Genomic DNA, 13,935 nt, shown 5'->3' on the forward strand with positions numbered 1-13,935 from the left:
TTTGTTACAGACTGTTTGTTCCTTAAACCTGTATTTGGTTTTGGTCTCCACATTGGTTCTTTCATCTTCATCACAGCCAAGGGACATATGGCACCAAGTTGCAATGTCACTATTTAGCTAGCTGAAGTAGTGTAGCTAGAGTGAATCAAAGGAGGCAACTGCCCCAGGCACAGAGTGTAAGGTGGTGCTCTTCAATGCATTACTGGAATTGAATGCCAGCATTTGCATTCAGAACTTTAATACTCCATATGTGGCAGGCATTGAGATAGAAACCTGAAACTCTAGCAACTACGTGTTAACAATGTTTTTTTATTTGCTTTGAAAGTTTGGGGGTGCCAGACTGCGGGAGGGGTGGCCTTGGGTGCCAGAATACCTATCTCCACCTCTGCCTGGTTGGAGAAATGCCTAAAAGCACAAAGCTTCTCTTGCTCCCCATTTTCATAGTGTAGCATTAGTCTTCTCCACAGGGAGACCTTGCTACAAGAAATCTGTGGCAAAAATAAACCCCTGTTAATGTCCCCACTGCTAGGTGCAGGGTTAAACTCATAAAATAAGAGTGTACTTATTAGCATATTGTGTATGCTCTTGCCTAGATACATAGATAAACCTCATAAAAATCCTCCCTTATTTATACATTAGGTAGGCTATAACGCCTACAGAAGATATACTTCTCTGTCTCACTTGCTATATACTAGCTCAGCATGGTATACCATATACTGGAGACCACAAGCCCACAGTCTGACCTTTCATCATCTACTGACAGTAGGCACTCTGAGGCAGTTCCTAGCCTGCTTCATACTTACTGGTGACCACTTACTCCTACCATACACTGAATCTATATGTGAGAGCATTAAATACTTACTAACTCTGGAGCCTAGCCTCTTATCAAAACATATTGCCAGCAACCACCAGTGGTCAGACACCTTCCTATCTCACAATAACATGTCACACATGAAACAGTAAACATTCTTACACTAAGTTATTTAAGAATTTCTTCCCTAAGCCTCAAAGGCTTCTGATGCCAAGGTCTGACATAAATTCCTCAGTGGCACACAGATACCCATCAACTGCATATATAGTACCATTCAAGACTAAGACTGCAAAGAAGGTCACTAGCTGACTGGCTGAATCCCTTAAGCTACTATAGCATGCCACAACACATGAAAATGCCCTAGTTCTAGGTGGTTCCATAGTGAGAAATACAGATGCACCACTCACCTGGCTAAAAAAGAAAGAAAGCATGACAGTGAATTATTTCCTAGGTGCAAGGATTTAGCAGATTACTGGATCACTGAAGTACCTGCACCTCATGTATACATATGGCATAATTATTTACATATGGGTAGGACTGATTTGAGGCACACATTGGTGGATTATATGTAGACTGACATGACAGAGCTATGGGTAGTATATAAGTATATTAATCTCTTCAGCAGCATCCTACCTTCACCAAGAATGATACTGCAATATAAACAAAAGATGATTGGCTTCAACAATTCAGGCCCAAAGTGTGACAGCTAGGAAGGAGATGGTTGCCAGTGCTACCTGCTTTGAGAGGGCTGGCTTGCACCACCCTCCTCAGGACTGTTGCATACTGGGCAAAATATTCTCTGCCCTCATAGTGCCTTTTTAGGCAATGTAAATCTTCTCCACCTACTCACTTACCCAAACCAAATCATGATACTGTAAATGTAGCATTGCTCAGTGCAGGAAATCCCATTAAGCATTTGCCCTCTTTAGAAGCTCTCCCACCCCTGGAAAATATTGACATTGGCATCATCACTGAAACATTGTTCCAGTGCATAGGTAACTTACCCTCCTTAATAGAATTCAATGCCTCACATTTGTTTGGACCCTCTTCTGAGAGTGTGTCTGTTTCAGGTGTTTGTATGCTCATATTCCTATGAAACTAAATCATGTCAAGACTTATTCAGCAAGATAATAAGCTCAAATTCCTCCACATCTTAGTAATTATCAACAAGATCTCTTATCATGTCCTAAGCCAACTACACAACCCTCTCTGCAATACCTACAACCCACAAGGTATATCTAAAAAAATCTAGAGTTTCTCATTGTCAGTCCAAATACTGTCATTCCTGGGAATTTCAACTATACTGCCATAAATTGAAAAACTTATACTGCTATAAATAAATTTGCATAATACTTCCTAGATTTTATTAATGCAAACTCTCCAGACCTGGTAGTGCAATTTACTCTACTTGGTTCTTACAAATATATCCCCATTTATGCTCTATGGATGTTCTTCATGTTTCACTGCTGCAGTCATCACACTTGGGTTATCTGCCTGCAGGTAGCCCTCAGTCGGCTCAAATATCAGAGACTTAGTATTTCTGCATCTGATGCTGTCACTCCAGGACTGACGTCAGGTCGTTAAGGGTATAAAAACAGGCAGCCAACACCATTACATCAGTCTTTCTTGCCGAGGAGCCCGAAGCAGAAGCAGTTTGCAAGTGCCGGTCGGCTGCTACCTACATTTTTGTTTACAAATTTAATAATCCTGAAGTCTTCTAAAGCTAAGTACCCCATTGGGGACCCTTTTTTCTTGCTCTAACTGATGTCAGAAAAAGTTATCAATTGTCTTGCCTGTGGAAAGCAAATACCTCACAGAGATTTTCATTCTTACTGCGTCACCTGTTTAGGCCCATACCATGACGTCCCTCGCTGTTGGTTTTGTGCCTTATTTAACACCTGCACCATTCATTGTCAGACTCTCTTTGTCACTAAATTCTTTTGCTCCATCTCCGTATTCTGAAATGGCTTTGGTAAGCCATCCGACTACCGATATTCCAAAAAACCGTAAAGATAAAGACAGAGACAGACCGCATAGGTCCAAAACTGCCAACGATACTTCCGTTAAGCTAATCTCCAGTCCACCTATACTCAGTGAGGTGCTTTCGCAGCCCCTGATGCCCACTTCAATGGATTTGCAGGCCTCTACTGAGACCCATTTGGAGTCCAGTATGCTGCGAGACTCTTCATTGACTATGGAACCAGCGGATGTCTCTACCTTGGATGGGTCCAGAGCCGCTGAACAGGCACCGGCTTCTGAGGCAGTTATTCGCTCAACCAATGTGTGACTCAAACCAACAACTTCTTTTTTAACCAAAACTACCAAGTTTCTTAGGCCCAGAGTATGCACTATGCCTAGAAAACCGATGATCAAAGCACACGCACCTGCTCCCATGCCACAAAAAAAATGCTTAGAATGGCTGAAGACCTATTACTCTGATTACGGGAAGTCAGCCTTTCCCTGCTAAGAGACAAAGAGTCCAGTCCCCTTCAGCTTCTACAGAACAGGAGTCCGATGAGACTGAAATTTCTGATTATAAAGACATGCCCTTATCTGCTTATGATGATTCAGATACAGAGGAATCCATTCCCTCTGCCTCCCCTCCAGAGGATTTTTCTTTTGGTGAAACCTTGCATACCTTACGAGAGCATTTCCACTGGGAATGCCAAGACTATCCTTAGTCCAAAAATAGACTCAGAGAATTTCTAGAGCTGCCTAAACACAGGCCCTTAGCAGTACCCCCTGTCCTGGATGTTGTGGATGATGTTTTTATGGAATCCAATCTTACTCCTGACACTTTACCTCCTGCCCCTAGGAAACCAGACAGGTACTACAGAGTACCTGACACTCACAAATTTCTTTTCAAAAATCCTACTGCTGACTCAGAGATAATTTCCCAGGGGCCTAAAGATATCAAGGCTACTACAGCCAAGAATCCCACCCCTTCGAACAGGAATTCCCGAGCTTTGGACAGATGGAGTAAGAAGGTATATACCTCTGCAACTCTTGTTATTAGGGCATTGAATTATCAATTTCACATGCTGAAGTACGAGCAACATATTGTGGAACTTATTAAACAAAAAGTGGAAACCTTTTCAGACTGTGCAGAAAATAAAGAATTGCAGGAGCTTATGCACTCTGCAAGTCAAGTCAGCAAGCCTACTTTGAAGTGTGGCTTTGACGCCCTAGAAGCATCTTGCCGGGCAGTTGTTACTGGCTCTGTACTGAGAAGACATGCTTGGCTGAAGGAGCAGACCTTGCCAGACCATGTCAAATCAAAGTTACTAGACGCTCCTTTGAATAAGGACTGTTTGTTTGGCACCAAAGCAGAAGAGGTTCTTAAAAAGATGTAAGAAAAAGTTGTCTATGCAGACTGGTAAAGAATTCTTACAAGTACAACCCCCTAGATTCAATAGGCATTGCCCTTCCAAACACTCGTCCTTTCCAGCCCCTTCCAGGTCTTCTCAAACAAGACCCCGGAGAAACAGACCACCCAGACTTCAGTCTCAGGGTATGCAAAGATCTAAGCAATGGAGTGCCCCCACCCTAAAGAAGGGAGTGGTAAGCCACCTCCTTACAGAAAAAGCTCACAATGACTTCTTTACTCCACTCCCCAGCCCTGTCTAATTGCTTGTGCCCTTAGGAGGAAAACTTGCCCTTCATGCAAAAAACTGGATGTCCATCACTCAGGACCGGTGGGTACTCAACATTGTATCCCAGGGGTACAAATTTTATTTCCATTCACTACCAATCCCAAGCGGGTTTCCAGACCTTCCTCCAAATCAATGGGTAGAGGCTCAAAACCAAGTACTTTTCCTGCTTAATATCAGAGCTTTTCAGCCGGTTCCAGTAGAACAGAGGGGTCAAGGATTCTACTCCAGACTCTTCCTGATACCTAGGAAAGAGGGCTCTTGGTACCCAATCCTGGATCTTTCCATTCTCAACACCTTCCTGGTGGTATCAAAATTCAAAATGCTTACCCTGCAACAGCTTCTTCCTATTCTAGCCAAGGATGCCTGGTTAGTCACCCTAGACTTAAAAGAAGCCTATCTGCATATCCCCATAAAAGAATCATGCAGGAAGTATCTACGTTTCAGGGCAGGGTCTATGCATTATCAGTTCTCTGCACTTCCCTTTGGCTTATCTACTGCACTCAGAGAATTCACAAAATACCTGGCTCCAGCCATTGCATACTGCAGGCAGAAAAATATCCAAATTTACCCATACTTGGACGACTGCCTGATTCAGGCAGACAGTCAGGAATTGCTGCTGCAGCACCTGCCATTTGTAAAAAACCTTCTCACTTCCTTGGGGTACACCATCAATGAAAAGAAATAAAATCTGGTATGCAATCAAAAGATTGTATTCCTGGGAGCAAGCTTGGACACAACTTCCCAGATGGCATTCCTCACTCAGAAAAACAAGTATATCTGATAGACTACTTCAAACAAATGGCCACCAGAACCCAGCTATCTGCAAGAAAAATACTACAAGCCCTAGGGTTCATGGCCTCATGTAGACTGCTGATTCCATATGCAAGACTGCATATGAGGAAACTCCAATGGTACTTAAAAAGTCTTTGGTGCCAACATTCGCAGGACCTGGAAATAGTCATTCCTATCATACCCTTTAGGACAGAGTTCCTCTGGTGGGCAGAAGCATGCAACCACAATAAGGGACTGCCATTTACTCAACCTCAAACCACCCAGACCCTAACCACAGATGCATCAGACTATACCTGGGGGGCACACATGGATGGAATATGTATTCAAGGCCACTGGAGCCCAAGTCAGATTCATCTACACATCAACTAAAAAGAGATGCTAGCTGTACAGAATGCCCTGACAGCTTTCAGATCCTTAATCTTTCCAGGACAACTGCTAATAAAAACAGACAACACCACAGTTATGTGGTACATCAACAAGCAGGGGGAAACTCATTACTACCCACTCTGCAGGTTAGCCATGGCCCTGTGGAACACGGCCTTGGACATTCAAGTCCATCTGCAAGCTCAATTCCTGCCAGGCAAACAAAACTTACTGGTGGACGACTTAAGCAGACATCTCCTAGACCCACATGAGTGGCAATTGGAGCACAGCACCTTCAACCTACTGATCCAGAAATAGGGGACCCCAGAGGTGTATCTCTTTTCCTCCCCCTACAACCACCAGCTCAGCAAATTCTGCACCAGTAATCCTCACAGTAGGGCCTGGAAAGTGGATGCCCTATCTTTTCAGTGGGTAAATCTCTCAATCTATGCCTTTCCCCCTCTGCCCCTCCTTTCAAGAGTATTACTCAAGATAAAACAGGACAGACCAAGGACAATTCTGATTGCCCTGGACTGGCCATGCCAGCACTGGTACCCACTCCTGTGCAGCCTGACATCGGTGCCACCCTGGCACCTACACCAGAATCCAACCCTCCTCTCTCAGCAGGAGGGACAGATTCTGTATCCACAACTGCAAGCCCTAAATCTTGCAGCCTGGCTTATTCCCTGAATTCTACCCCAGCAACCTAAAGCAAACAGGTGCAGGACATCATTCTTGAAGCCAGAAGACCCAGTACAAGAAAATCCTATGCTCATAAGTGGAAAAGGTTCTGCTAATGGATTCAATCTAAAGGAGAGGAGACAACACTGCCCTGTCTGCCTCTTATCCTGATTACTTAGCAGATCTACTCCACAGAAGCCTCTCCTTCTCCTCCATTAAGATGCATGCCTTAGCCATTTCTGCTCATTACAACATTGAGCCACATCTCTTCTCGCTCCCTCTTATCAAACAGTTCCTGAGAGGGGCAAATAACTTAAGGCCACCAAGGAGAGCACTCACACCTGCTTGGGACCTTAACTTTGTACTGGAAAACTCATGCTTCCCCCCTTTGAACCTGCAGCATCAGCAGAGTTAAAATTCCTCTCTTGGAAAACAGCCTTGCTTCTAGCCATCACTTCAGCTAGAAGAGTGTCTGAGCTACAAGCACTGATGGCTGTGGAACCCTTCATTATTTTCCATGCTGACAGGGTTTCCCTCAGGACTAACCCTTCCCTTATGCCTAAAGTTGTGTCCAGTGTGGCTCTCAATCAATCCATCCATTTGCCAACCTTCTTCCCTAATCCTCAAAATAAAGGGGAATGGATCATGCAGTCCTTGGACATGCACAGACAGCTCAGGTACTACCTTGATAGGACTAAGCCTTTCAGAAAATCTGACCAGCTACTAGTCAGCTTTGCAACAGGGCAGAGGGCAAGGCCATTTCAAAACAAACTATTTCCAAATGGATAGCACACTGCATCCATTTCTGCTACAAGCACCATGGGAAACCAACCCCTCAGGGGGTCAGAACAGATTCCAGTAGGGCAACCTCTACCTCTACAGCATTTCTCTGGGGAGTCTCTACCAGGGACATCCTGGAGGCTGCTACCTGGAGTTCTGTACACACCTTCACCAAGCATTACCACCTGCCTATCTTTTCCAAATCCAGGGCAGGATTTGCTACAGCAGTCTTGCAAGGCATACTAGCCAGCCCTAACTCTTCTTGACTGCCTCCACCCTTCTTTAGCTTTGGGAATCCACCCAAGTGTGATGACTGTAACAGTGAAACATGAAGAACATAGTACAGTTGCGTACACTTACCATAAATGTAGATGTTTGAGTGTATTCACTGTTGCAGTCCTGGTTTCCCTCCATCCAGCCCCCTAGTTTTCTCTCTCTCTCTCTTTCTTTCTCTCACACACTCTCTCTCTCTCCCCTCTGTCTATGGCTATTACTAACCCCTTCTGGGATATTGGTATTTACTTTTTTACTGGTGATGTTTTCACCAAAAATATTATTGTTACTCTAGAGGTTGGTATATCTTGGGCTGTGCCAGGCCTGTGATGGGTTTTATGTTTGGAAAACCAAGAGGGCCATCAAGCAGAGAGATTACCAACATTGTTATGACATAGCCAATAAAAATGTTAACAGTGCCTTATGTAGGCAGATTCAAGAATTTCATTTCCTGACCACTCCTTTAAATTCTCTGTCATAGACCATGTAGACGTGGGCCAAAGAGAGGGCCCAACTGACGAATATTTGGAATTTATTGAGATGAAATGGCAGGTTAAGTTGAATTCTACAATTTTTCCTGGACTGAATGACAAAATAATACTTTCTCCCTTTTTAAAACTTAGATCTTTGTATTTAATATAATGGTCAGGGTAATTATATATTTATATGCAAACTTCATTGTTTTTATTGATTTTAGGGCAATGGTTAATACTGTTTTAAAATATATTATAGCAGGGGTGGGGTTTTTGTGTGTTAACCAATTATGACATGGTGTTTTGTATTTATATGGTGACATCAGAGTGTTTTAAATTATTCTGAAGAAGTCTGTAAAAGGAAGACAAAAGCGTTAACATAAAACTTATTTACTTCATTATTGCTGCTGTCTTGGATTTGCTTCACTCACTTTTTGTGATTCCTGGTTTGTGGTTCCTGGAGTTCTTTGAAAGAATCACTGAGTCATTAGCCAGGGGCAGATTGGTGCACAGCATGTACTTTGACTTGGCAAAGGCTTTTGATACCATTGCACTTAGTCATTATTGATATATTAATCAAACTAAAATCCCCCAAGTTTTGGTACTATGGCACCTATAATTAGTATCTATTTCTCCGATATCAAACCTGATGTCAGAGGTTCTTTGCTGAACAAGCTTGCAGAAGAATGCAATCGCAAAGCTATCATTAACTCTCCAGAAGGCACCCAGATCATCCAGGTGTACAAACCTTTGATTCAATGACCATGGTTTATTAAAAATTGTAGCATTGTGCTCATTAGAAAATGTGAGCATTCAGGTGCCCTACCACTCATATTATACCCTCCTTAAAATCAACACAGTTATCAAGGATCTAGGCACTTTTTGCAGACAATGAATTTTGCTCTGGACACCACGTATCTACTGTCATTTTATGTAGCCAATCTATTTACAAAAGCTATATCTTCTGTGTCCATGGATGTTGTCATCCTGTGCCTCTAATAGGATATAATGCTGCCTTCAGTACGTATCTATCCAAACTTGTGATCCAACTTAAAAACATCAACATTTCCTCACAAAGACAATAAAGAGACTGAGTTCCATAAGCTATGTGGAATGTTTTTAAAGTCTGTTTTTTTTTCAATCTTATGTAGACTCCTGCGGGGTGACCTTTGCTAGCCTCCAGTGCCTTAAGCAGCCTAGTCCTGCATGACCTTTTACACATTGGCAAAACCTGTAATACCACAAGCAGCAGCAGAAGAGATGTAAGCCTTTACCATAACAAAACCAGCTGGGTGATAAAGATTCTTCTTAAAGACTTCTTCTTCCCTGGATGAGGCTTCCTCTGCATAACTAACAAAGTAATTCTGTAACCTTCCTCAAACACACTTAGATAAGTGGATGCAGAATATTAAATTCACCCTGTGTCTGGCCACGCAATCCATTATAGAAAGAGGTAGCAAAGGTGGGATTTGTAGTGGTTAGTGCTTATTGGTTATTGGTTAGTGATTAGGCTGCACATACCAAATCAACTGCCTAGGAAACTTTTATGAAACTTCTGAAGTCAAAAATACCAGGCATGCCACTGCTTCCCACAGCTGCTTATACCCCGTCAGCTGTAAGGAAAGATGCCTATATATGGTTTATACATGATGAGTTACCTACTTCAGTTACTTGTAATGTATATTTTTGCCATTTTATTTTAATTTAATTTGATTTTGTTTTATGAGCATTCATGCTACACCACATAAGGTGAGAGGTCATCTCCATGACTGCTATAACTGGCAGTAACCAAGCAGTTTGCACAAAGAGTATAAAGGTACATAAATGTGTTGTGCATTTGTGTTGTTAGCCATTTAGTAGATTGCGCTGATGTTTGAGTGTTCTGTGGTCTGAGTTTTAATTTGTATTGTTCCAGTTAGGTGTACACCTGTTGTTTAGTGGTTTATATATTATCTGTACAGTATCGAGTGTTTACAGCTGCTCAATGTATGGCAGAAACTATTAATGCCTGACTCTGTATCATCCCTCTGTTTATTGTAGTTCGCAAGCTACTCCACTTTCATTATAGCATATAATATGTAGATACAAATTTAGCTGCAACATTTTTTGGTGAACATAAAGAATACATTTCCAGAGCTGCAACTGAAAATACTTATCTGAGAAGTTACTTTTTACAGTGCATTAGACAAATGCATATATGGCCTTCTATTCAGTGTTGCAGTATTCTTTACCTGTGGGAAGTCCTCCACCCAGTGATCTGATGTCCATCAAGTATACAACAGTTTTTAGCTAGTTCAGGTACATTGGACATTGCATGTATGTGCTGACAATGTCAGCCATAAAAGGACATCTGCACATACAATCCCCAGAACTTTTCTGCTGCCATTCGGAATGCTTGACTCATACATTGGTGTACTGCCTGATTCCATTAGTTGCTGTCAACTTTCAGATAAGTGCCCTTTTGGAGATTTATTTTATTGCTACTGTTTTTTGTAATTGGTTCATGTCATCCAGGAAAGGTAAGTTTAGGTGTGGAAGGCAGATTCCACATAAAGATAGCCACAACCTTTGTCTTTTCTGCCTAGGCGCCAATCACAACCACCGTTCTTACTCTATTTGTCATGCCCTTGTTCCTTCTACTTGGAGAATCAACTTCTTAAACATCTGGCTAAAGACATTATGGAGCATTCCTGTACAGAAGATGGATGGGAATGTGTAGATAAGCAGCTTTGATGTCTAGAGAGGCTTTGCAAGACTGAGGGGAAATCAGAGGAAACAGAGTCTGTAAAGTCAGCATACAGAAAGATGGCACTTCTAGAAAAGTGTTTAAGTGGAAAAGTTCTAGGATTGGTCTCCAAGGACCATCCTTTCTGGGAACCAGAAACATTCTTGAATAAAATCCTCTGCCTCTCTAGTCCATTGGCATGTGTTGGATTGTGCCTTGAGAAAGTAGCTGAGTTAGTACCTCTGGAAACAGATTTAGTTGACTTGAAGGGGGCTGCAGAATTCCCATGAAAAGAGGGAGAATTTCCCAAGTCATGAAGTATTGCTGTTGGATAATAAACAGAAAACTCCAAATAGTACAACCTCTGTGAGTGAGGCAGCTGCAGGGTCCCAAAGAGCAAATGTTTCCTGAAGAAGGCTTTGTTAAATATTTGCCGAAACCGGTCTGTTTTTCAAGAACCTCAATCAATAAATTTATTTTTAAGGTGCCTTGTATGCTGGTCCTATTTTCTTTTTGTTTGAATAATAAACAGAAGCCAGGAATCCTGAGTGATCCTTGCCCAAGCTGGAAAACAGAGAGCTAGATGAAGAGATAGAGGGGTAAGACTTGGAACAGGCTGCTGGTCGTCACAGAGAGCTGGGCCTGGCTTCTAAGGGCTGCTGATTGGAAGGAGCAGAAGCAGTAGATTTAGGTTGTGAAGGTCTCCTAACAGTGTTTTTAGGCCTGGAAGCAGAAGCAGAGGCAGTAGATGAACAAAAGATGTCTTAGTAGGAAAATTCCTAGGGAACCTAGGAACAGGAGAAATGAACAGGTGCTTCAGATCTTGAAGTCCCTTTCCCTTCTCTTGCAGAGACTTAAATAAGTCTGCTGCTGTAGAACCAAAAAGAGCTGACTTATCCAAAGGAACATCTAGCAATTTTGCTTTAATCTGTTCTGGCAATGGTTGAAGCCTCAACCAGGAGTGTCTTCTAAGTACAGAACCAGATACAGCATCATAGCTGGACTTAATGGAATGTCAAGCTACTTGTGAAGAAGCTGTCTAAAGAGACCAAACCTGAGTTTTAATTTCAGAGTCTGGTAGTTGAGCAAGAGCTTGCGAAGCCTGGGAAAGTAAATCCAAGGAATACCTAGACATAGGAGTCTGGTAATCACTCTGATTGCTAAAGTGGAGGAAGTGTAAACCTTTTTTTACCAAGTCTCTCCAGAATTTTGCTCTCCTTATCAGATGGAAGAAGTTTAGAAGGAGACAACCGGGAAGACCTGTCAGAAGCTATGGAAACAACAGCTGGATCAGCTGAAGGACACTTATACAGGAACTTGCAATCATCAGGCACCTTGTAGAATTTGTCTGGCCTCTTTTGGGTAGGAGCCTGACAGTCAAGGGTCTTAGAAGAAGAAGTGAAAGCATCCAGGAAAGCTGGCAGGACTGGAGGCACAGCAGAAGGTGAACACACTTCAATTTGCAGAAGGTCATAATACAGTAGACTCCCTTTTATCTGGCCTCTCTTTCAACAGCCTCTTTTTTAAGCAGCCATCAAATTTCTGCCATAGCCCTAGCAAAAGACAACAGAGAAGATCAACACTTCCGCCTCCTCTGGGTTAAATAATGAGAGACATCTGAGTTTTAAACCAAACAAAAAACAGGCACAGAAAATGGCACCGTAACTATAACAAGTGCAAACAAAAAAAATAATAATAAGATGCCAAGCCTGCCAGGCTGAAAGACAAACAAACACTTTATTAACCAAAGATATAGGTAAGCGCTTTTGTGATTAACTTATCGCTTCATCAGACAAACTAGTGAAAAGACAACCCACACTGATATCCAATAACAGCCAATCAAGTATTAAAACCAGATAAGCACCTTCTAAAAAACATTAGTACATAGTATATCAAAAATATAAAACTATCTAGAAAATAATCTAAAGAATACAATCTAAATTGTGTAATCCCACTTCACAAAGGAGGCAGCTCTACTAAATTCTCCAATTATAGGCCAATAGCTATACTCTCTCCACTTGCAAAGATTATGGAAAAATGTATTCATCGACAACTCATGCACCACCTAATCCAGAATCACCTTATGGCAGACACTCAGCATGGCTTCCGTTCTCATCACAGCACTACTTCAGCCCTCCTAGCCTTTACCAACACCATAAACCATAATTGCAACAATAATTATATATCCTCAGCCCTCTTCTTGGGTCTATCCAAGGCATTCGATATGGTTGATCACCAACTTTTAATCTACACCCTGCAAACATTCTGTCTAGATACTAGAGCCCTTCAATGGTTTCAATCCTACCTGAATGGTTGACAGCAGGCTGTCCTCTGGCAGAACAAACTCTCTAATCATCTACCTAACACCCTGGGAGTACCACAAGGCTCTATACTAGGGCCCTTGCTGTTCTCCATCTTCATTAACGACCTTTATACTGTCTTCCTAAAAGTCACCTGTATCCAATATGCTAATGACTCTACTCTGATTTGCTCGGCCACATCTCCAACAGATTTATGGTCAGCTACCCAGACCACCTTTAATACAATAGAAAACTAGCATTCTGAACGTTGTCTGATCCTAAATCCCCAAAAAACTAAAATGCTGTTATTTTCACCAACACGTAGGTCTACCACTTTCACCTTTACCATAAATTCAAATGAGGGCACAATAATCTCCCCTGACCCCTCTACAAAACTATTAGGTGTCATCATAGATAATAATCTAAAATTTGACCTACATGTTAACCAAACTATCAAAATCATCAATAAAAAACTAGGGTCACTTTACAGAATAAAAGCCTTCCTAACCCCTCCAGCTAAAATTGGCATAGCTCTCTCTCACCTTCTTTCAACCCTTCTGTATGCATCCCCTCTACTCTCGAATTTAAACAAGACTGTCCTTAACAAACTCTCAATTTGCTACAACCACATTGCCAGGTTTGCCACTGGGCTGCCTTTTAGGACACACCATTGCATCAATCTAAATCAGCTTGGGTGGCTTGAACTACCCAGCCTAATCCAGTATAACCAACTGATTATGGCCTATAAAATCCTCTATAATCCGGACAATACTCCTGCACTTAAAAATATTATCACTCCCTATAACAATCCTGGACCACTTCAATCCTCTAACAAACTATTAATTCAGACTAGCAAAATTAATAACACAGCCGGTGACTCTCTCTTTGCAAACTCTGTAAGTAGACCCTGAAACTCTCTTCCAGCTGATATTACCTTACTTTCTACCTTAGGTTAATTTAAAACTAGACTCAGACAACATATGGCACTTAACTGGCTATGTCAATGTATCACGCCTGGCTAACTCTCTCTAGAATGTGTAAAAATCTGTTAACCAGCTTACTGTATAATTTTATTTAATCCTGA

General features: G+C 42.0%; 1 protein-coding gene across 2 annotated transcripts in view; it reads left to right on the top strand.

Annotated features, from left to right (window-relative positions):
• The window catches only part of JCAD (junctional cadherin 5 associated), a 566,987-nt gene that overhangs the window by 338,139 nt on the left and 214,913 nt on the right, over positions 1-13,935 (top strand). The gene's annotated exons all lie outside the window — the stretch shown is intronic.

Source organism: Protopterus annectens, chromosome 15.part0, assembly GCF_019279795.1.
Source record: "Protopterus annectens isolate FY-2018-M chromosome 15.part0, PAN1.0, whole genome shotgun sequence".
In the NCBI taxonomy this organism is placed as follows: Eukaryota; Metazoa; Chordata; order Ceratodontiformes; family Protopteridae; genus Protopterus; species Protopterus annectens.